Here is a 7,135-nt window from a genome sequence, read left to right as displayed (position 1 = left end):
GTCATGGTCCCAGGGTCCTGGGATCGAGCCCTGCATGGGGCTCCCTGCTCCATGGGAAGCCTGCTTCTCCCTCTCCCACTCCCCCTGCTTGTGTTCCCTCTCTCGCTGTGTCTCTCTCTCTGTCAAATAAATAATAAATAAAATCTTTAAAAAAAAAAAAGACACAGGAGCTTGAGAAGGCCCCCACTGACTAAATCTGGAAAGTTTTAGCACCCAAATAATTAAGGACTGTAAAGAATTACAAACCATTGAAAAACATAGTAATCCATGAGTCTATATCATTATTAGATAACTAACTAACTAATAAGAGATAAGGGAGGATTGGTACAAGTAAGAATCATCAATAGATGCTAAATCTAAGGGAACACGTTTAATGAGGAGCAGGATATTTGCAGGGTCTAAGATGTCTCTCCACAGATTGCTTATTACAAGGAAAAAATAGTAAATATACTGTGGGGGAATCAGACACCTCAACAAGGTGACCAAAATTATTATCACCCAATGAGGGACAGAGACATCATCTGACTTTGGGTTTGACATCCTGAGAAGGACACAATATCACTTATGCAGTATTCTGGCCAGGAATGGATAACCGGGATCTAATAATGAATAAATGTGAGACAAACATGAACAACAAATCGGAAATGAGGAACATTCTCTTGTCCAAACAAAGGGGGTGGGCTGTACCCCTCAAAAATATCAAAGGCAAAGAAAAGCTAAGGAACTGATGCAGATTAAAGGAGACTAAAGAGACATGCAATATATGATCCTAAATTGGATCCTCTACTCGAAGGGGAAAAAGGGTAAGAATGACATTATTGGATTAATTGACAAAATTTGGAATATGGATGGTAGATTAAAGTATGGTATCAATGTTAAGTCTCCTAGAATTGATAACTGTATACATTGTGTATGTAAAGGAATGTACGTAGGGATAAAGGGGCATGATGTATGCAATTTACTTTCAAGTGGCCAGAAAAAAATGTGTGTGTATGTGTGTTACCTATTTGAGACTACAAGTGTTAGAGCAAAAGGGGCAAAACATTAATCAACAAATTCAAGTAAAGGATATATAGGTGCTCTTTTTATTATCAACTTTTCTGTGTGTTCGGAATTATTTCCAAATAAAAGGTTTTCTGGAATCTAGATTTAAAAAATCAGAGGCTTCCCTCTTGTTTCAAAGGCTTTTTCCATGTTCTATCTCCTATCCTTTCCTTCAGACCTTTACTCTCATTTGGTTTTCCCAGTTTTACAACGGTTGGCTTCTACTTGAATTCTCTTTTCTTCCTGACCCCTTGGATTCACTAATGTTTGGATAGTTGGACGAGTTTTTTGATTCAACTTCTCTCATGACACAGCTTTTTGGTCAACTTCTCCTAGTTAGCCTTAAGCACTGCAGCTCCTGAGCGAATTTCTTGCCTGCAACATTGAATCTAGGCTCTAGGCCCCAGAGGAATATCATACCCTAAGCGAGATTCAATGCTTCCAACTAGCAACAGCTCCCTCTCCCTCTCCAGCTGCACTGATTTTGTCTAGGAGGAAATAGTTCTCCTATCTGCCCCCTTCTCTCCAGGGTCTCTCCTTGACCAAACCCTCATCAGAGCTTTCTAATTAGGTTGTCTTTCTCTAGTCTTTACACCTTCCAGTCAGCCATCCTCCTCATTGCCACTGGCTCTCTAAAGCACAGATTCCTTCATATTACCTGTTTGGTTAAACCTCTGAGTTCTTCAGTGTCTTTAGAATCTGACTCAACCTACTTTACTAATTCCATCTCTTGCCACTTCTCTGCTGAAGTGTCAGCTCTTTCAGAGCATGGACCATGCTTTTTCTTTTTTGTTTAAATATCTCCTTTTCTGAAGTCTTCTCTGGCTCTGTCATTCAAGTCTTATATATGTCGCCATGCATTTTTTCCCCTCATTGACCGTAAGCTGAGGAAAGGCCACGTCTTATTCATTTTGCATTTGACCCAGTATCTAGGAGAGTGCCTGGAGTAGAGGAGGCATACAGTGGTTGGATGGATGCATGAATATTAGAGAGGGGGAAATAGTAGATTTTGAGGTCTCCATGTAGTGAGGGAGACTGAAGAAATGACCTAAGAACCATGAAAATAGATCAACAAGTATAAATAAGGTACAAGGAAGTAAATAGATGATGATGTAGAATTAAGTAATTAGAATAAAATGGGAGTCAATCAGGAAAGGCTTCCTCAAGTTGGATTTTGAGATGTGTTTGAAGAGGAAAGGGACATAACTTGAGATAGTAGGAGCCTAGAAGCATGTCATGGAGTTTGGTTGAGCCAAGGCATGGTAAGTAATTAGTGTGTTTGAAGCCTGTCTACTCCAGAGCTTAAGTTCTGCCTTTTTCCTGGCTCCTCCCCAAGTGGGTATGCTCGCCCACTCTCTATATTTTGATGTTTCCCAGGTCAGCCCAATGTAGGACTTTCTGTTCTAAGTTCCTGTGAAAATAAGCAAACAAAACTGCCCTGTGTGATTGAACACGTTCTAACCTTGGTCCTCTAGGGAAATAAACTTCCCTTTTCCCAATAAAATAGAACTGCTCCCAGTGCTTTAAGTCAGAAAAGAAACCCTAAGGTACTAACATAGCATTACTGCTTCTTCACAAAAGTATTAGCACATCTTTTGTGTGCGTGTGAGGAGATGGGGATCCAAAGAGGTCAAGAATGTATACTAAGTGAGATCTGAGAAATACAGTGTAATAGCAGAATCTTGACTTAGCCACACCTGTCCGCCTCCTCAAAGAGTATACGCCAACACCCATGATGCTGGACAGTCGCTCTGTAGGGTTCAGATCATTGCTGCCTCCAGCACTTGCGGGATAGAAAAAATAAACAGATTATACTACTGTCTCTCTAAAAATGGTCCCCACTTTAGGAATAAGAACATTTTATACAGCGGGAGGTACATCTGAAGTCCTAGGAAAGAATCTCTTGACTCTGGGAGATGGCAACAGTTTTTCTTTTAGGATAACCTAGGTTTTTTTTTTTTTTTTTTTTTTTTTAAGATTTTATTTATTTATTTGACAGAGAGAGACACAGCGAGAGAGGGAATACAAGCAGGGGGAGTGGGAGAGGGAGAAGCAGGCTTCCCGCCAAGCAGGGAGCCCGATGCGGGGCTCGACCCCAGGACCCCGGGACCATGACCTGAGCCGAAGTTAGACGCCTAACGACTGAGGCACCCAGGCGCCCCAGGATAACCTAGCTTTTACAGTGTCCATTTTCTCTGAATGCTGTGTGCCCAACGCACTCCGTTTCCTGAATACCCAGTCTTACTATCTCCTGGTAGAGGCAACAACATTATGGTACCATTCGGTCACTGCACGTTTTGAGGGGCTGGGTCCAGAGCACACCTGTTCCTTCTCACCTCCTAATGCAAACACAGGTTCCTATGGCGGGCAGCGGGAGAGTCTCCCTAAGGGGCTCCTGATGTACGTGGAGGCTTCCAGATCCCGTACACGGATGCCACTCTGCCAGAAAGTCTCTAGATGGCAACGAAACGTTAGAGCCTAAACTGAAGTAATTCCTCACCAGCAGGGGGTCTTCCCGGTTAGGCACTGCCCAATCTCTGGGGGTGTCACACTAGACTGTGGTGATGTCACACTGGCTGGGATGACATTTTACAGCTGGACCCCCCTACCGCCACCAAGCACCTTTAAATCGCCGCGGAGTCTGTCGCCCGGAGGGGGCGGGGAATCCGGCCCCCGCACTCGATCCACGCTGGCTCCCCACGGAGGCCCCCCCACTCCCACTCCCATCTGTACTATGCGGTCGTCCTAATCCGCCCGCCCCTCGACACTTCCGCCTCAGTAGGTGTCATGGCGCGGGGCTGGTGAATGGTTCCCGCGGGGCGGGGCCGCCGGATGGGGGGCGGCCGCTCGGCGCTCGGCTCGTCGGGTCTGGCGACAACGGCGGCTGCGGAGCGAGGGGCCCGGCGGTGGCCCCGGACGGCAGCGGGAGGCCGAGGCGGGAGCGCGCGGGGCTGAGGTGGCGGCGGCGGCGGCGGCGGCGGCCAGGGGCCGGGCGGCGGAGCGGGCGGGAGGCTGAGGGGGCTCCCCCCGCGGGACGGGCGCGGGGACGGCTCCGGGGGGCGGGGGCCGGGGCCCGGGCCGGCTCGCGCGGGGGGTATGATGACCCGGCGACGGGGCCCCGGATCTCGTCTCCTCCGCCGCCTCCTCACGGCAGCCCCAGCTCGCGGCTGAGAACCAAACCCACCGGCGGTGAGTTGGGCCGAGCGGGAAGGGGCCTCGGCGGGGAGCGAGCTCCCATCCGCTTCCCGAGGCGGGGCCGGGCGGGCCGCGGGCTCTCCGGGGCGCCCGGCCTGCGGGGGGCGCCTCCCTGGGCGCGCCCCCACCCGGGACCCGGCGCTCAGTCCTGCGGCCCGGCAGCTCGCGGCCGCGGAGGAGCTTGCGTTCCCGGGAAAGCGGGGCGGCTCCGGGCTTGTTTTCGGGGCAACTCCCCCTGCCTCCTGCCACTTCTCTTCGGGGCGTGTTGTTGTCCTCAGATGACAGGGGGCCGCCTTGCGCCTCCTCACCCGGCCGGTTTTTCCCGGCCGTGGTGGCAGGTTCCCAGCGTGTGGCTTGTGCGTGTGTATTTCACAGCTCTGCTTATCACCATGGTTTTGGGTTATTTGTGCTCTTTGCGACCAGGAAGCGGTATCTGGAAAGGACGGCGGTGGTGGGGTGGGTGTGGAAGCTTTTCTATCCTCTCTGCTTCTGTTCTTTAATCGTTAGGTTTGTAATTTGTAATGATGGTGGAGACTACGTGGGACCAGCCCACCTAATGTGTGTCAGTGCAAGGCGGATTTAGAGGTCTGGCTCAGAGGGAAACTTTTGCTGTCTGTCGCCACTTTCCCACAGCTTTCGTTTAAAGAAAAAAGAGAGAAAAGGTGAGGAAACAACCAAAAAACTCTTGAGTAAGGCCCGCGCTGTTCACAGGTCTGTGGGAAAGAGGCCCTTTTTGTGTTTAGCAACCAAGACTTGGGGCTCGGTCTCCAGGAGCGCTGGTCTAACCTCCAGTTTGTTGTGGTGACAAACCGTGAGCATTGGCCTTGTGTTTATGCTGGGCGAGTTTTCTTTCCTGTTTAGGTGGGGGAAGGGAGGAGGGGCTCGAGAAGGGGAAGAAACAATCCTGAGCCCCAGTATGTCTTTCCTCCCCTTAAAGCACTCACTCAGTTGTAGATAGACTTCGTTTTGAAGCAGCCCTAGGTGCTTTTTCTTAGTGACACTTTGGGAATTTTCAGTAATTGCATCAAAATATTCATTTCAACTGTAGACTCTTCTGCCCAGTCTATCCTTTATCTTATTTGTTCCCTAGTAACTGATGAAAACAGCAGCCTGGCTTCCTGCTCTTGATGAAGTGGGGTTAAATTAAGTGGCTGATGCCCTCAGCAAAACCTACAATTTTGCTCTTGTTTGTGTAAAGCTATTTTTGATTCCTGGTCTGTAGTGTGTGTGTTTTAAAGATCGTAGAGAATTCAAATCATTACAAGCTTTTACTTATATAGGTCTAAAGCTTTCTGTAAAACATTTAAAAATCTAACAAGTCCTGTTACCTAATAGTTATTCAGCTGGTGATTTTGGATCTTTACACGTAATTACCCCTGAGTTCTGTGTTACAGTACTGGTATGATGAAGTATATCATTGACTTTAAGATACTGATCCTTGCTGGGAGGGTATTTTAGTAAAGTAACTTGTGGTTGGAACTGGAGGCAGCCAAGCCAGTAAAGCATCTGATGAGTAAAATGGTGAGTGAGATCTTGTAAATATGTATACTGGCTCTAGTTGGTAAGTAGGACTTTGCTGGTGATACTCATAGTTTATGCTATTTTTGGATTTTGTAGTTTTATGGATTGTAGAGTAAGTTGATTGGTAACTTGAGATTTTAAAGCAAACCAGAACTCCCTCCTAAAAGAAAAAAAGATAATCTCAAAATTCACAATTCTCTGGAAAATAGAATTTCTTCATTCTGTGGTTTTGTTTTCATAAGCACAGCTCAGTCAGTGGTTCTGTTGGGAGAAATCAGTGAGCCAAACCTGCCTTGTAAACTTCTTACACTTGGAACTTGCACAACTTGTTGTTAGTTGTATATTGTAACTGGTCCTTTTGTAATTTGAAGTAATTTTGCAAACATGAACTTCCTGATCTGCCCTTTTATGTTCATTTTCACGACTGTACAAAGCAATCCATGTTTTTTTAGCTTTTTTTTTTTTTCAAGTAAGTTATTAATTTCTCCCCAGTTTCTTCCCTTAGGTTTCGTGCAATTCTGAGCACAAGCCATCAAAACAATTTTTCCTTCAAGTACCACTTCAACAATCACTGATTTGCTTTTTGGTTCCTTTTTTGTTCCTAATTTCCCAGCTCCCTAAATGACTTAACGTATTTTTGTAGAGCATAATTTGGCTCAGTAAAAAAACTTACATCCTGTTTTTGTTTTTCTTTCTTTTTTTTTGTGTTACATCACCTAAGCAACATTCTAAATTCTTGGAAGATAGGGAAACTTATGTATATTTCTTTTGGATTTTTTAAGGGCACCTGGTAGGTATAGTGCTTTCCCAGAGTGCTTAATGAAAAAGAATCAGAAGACCTGAATTCTTTGCCAGCATTGCTACTCATTAGCTCTATGTAAAACTTGTTTGCCTTTCTTGGATCTCCTTTTTCTCATCTTGGAATTAGGGGGTTTTGGAAAGAGTCTCATAAGGTCTGGTTTAGCTGTAAGAATCCCTGTACTTTTTTGCCAGTGTCTTCTGCTTCAGTCAAGTACATCTCCTTACTTGAAACAGTTTTTCATGTTTCCACATTCCCTGGCATACTGGCAAAAGTTATCTCATTCATCTGAAAGAAGTTATTCTGCCTTCCATCTGCCAAAGTGTTGTTACCTTATTTAAAGTCCTATTTTCCTTAGGCCTTTGCTGACTGATCTAAACAGGGTCATCTCAACGTTTATGTTCCATATTGATGCATGCTTTGTTAATTTGACGTTTTCCTTATGCTTGAAACTTCTCGAGGTATAGCTTTCTTCATTCTAAACTTTATAGGCCTTGTAAACTGTTGGGTGCACATACCAAGATCATACCTTTTTTTTTTTAAAGATTTTATTTATTTATTTGACAGAGGGAGGAG

General features: G+C 45.8%; 1 protein-coding gene across 6 annotated transcripts in view; it reads left to right on the top strand.

Annotated features, from left to right (window-relative positions):
* Window positions 1-4,105: 4,105 nt before the first annotated feature.
* The window catches only part of HIPK1 (homeodomain interacting protein kinase 1), a 49,209-nt gene continuing 46,179 nt past the window's right edge, over window positions 4,106-7,135 (top strand). For 5 of the 6 annotated variants that reach the window (XR_013447974.1, XM_036088461.2, XM_078072577.1 and 2 more), the window contains exon 1: window positions 4,106-4,233. The gene's annotated coding sequence lies outside the window, so the exon portion shown is untranslated. Of the gene's footprint in view, window positions 4,234-4,746; window positions 4,902-7,135 lie in introns of all 6 variants that reach the window. The other variant, XM_078072575.1, reaches the window with a different exon arrangement.

Source organism: Halichoerus grypus, chromosome 5 (assembly GCF_964656455.1).
Source record: "Halichoerus grypus chromosome 5, mHalGry1.hap1.1, whole genome shotgun sequence".
Lineage (NCBI taxonomy): Eukaryota > Metazoa > Chordata > Mammalia > Carnivora > Phocidae > Halichoerus > Halichoerus grypus.
The sequence above is the reverse complement of the archived record's forward strand: the minus strand, read 5'-3'. Positions and strand labels throughout refer to the sequence as shown.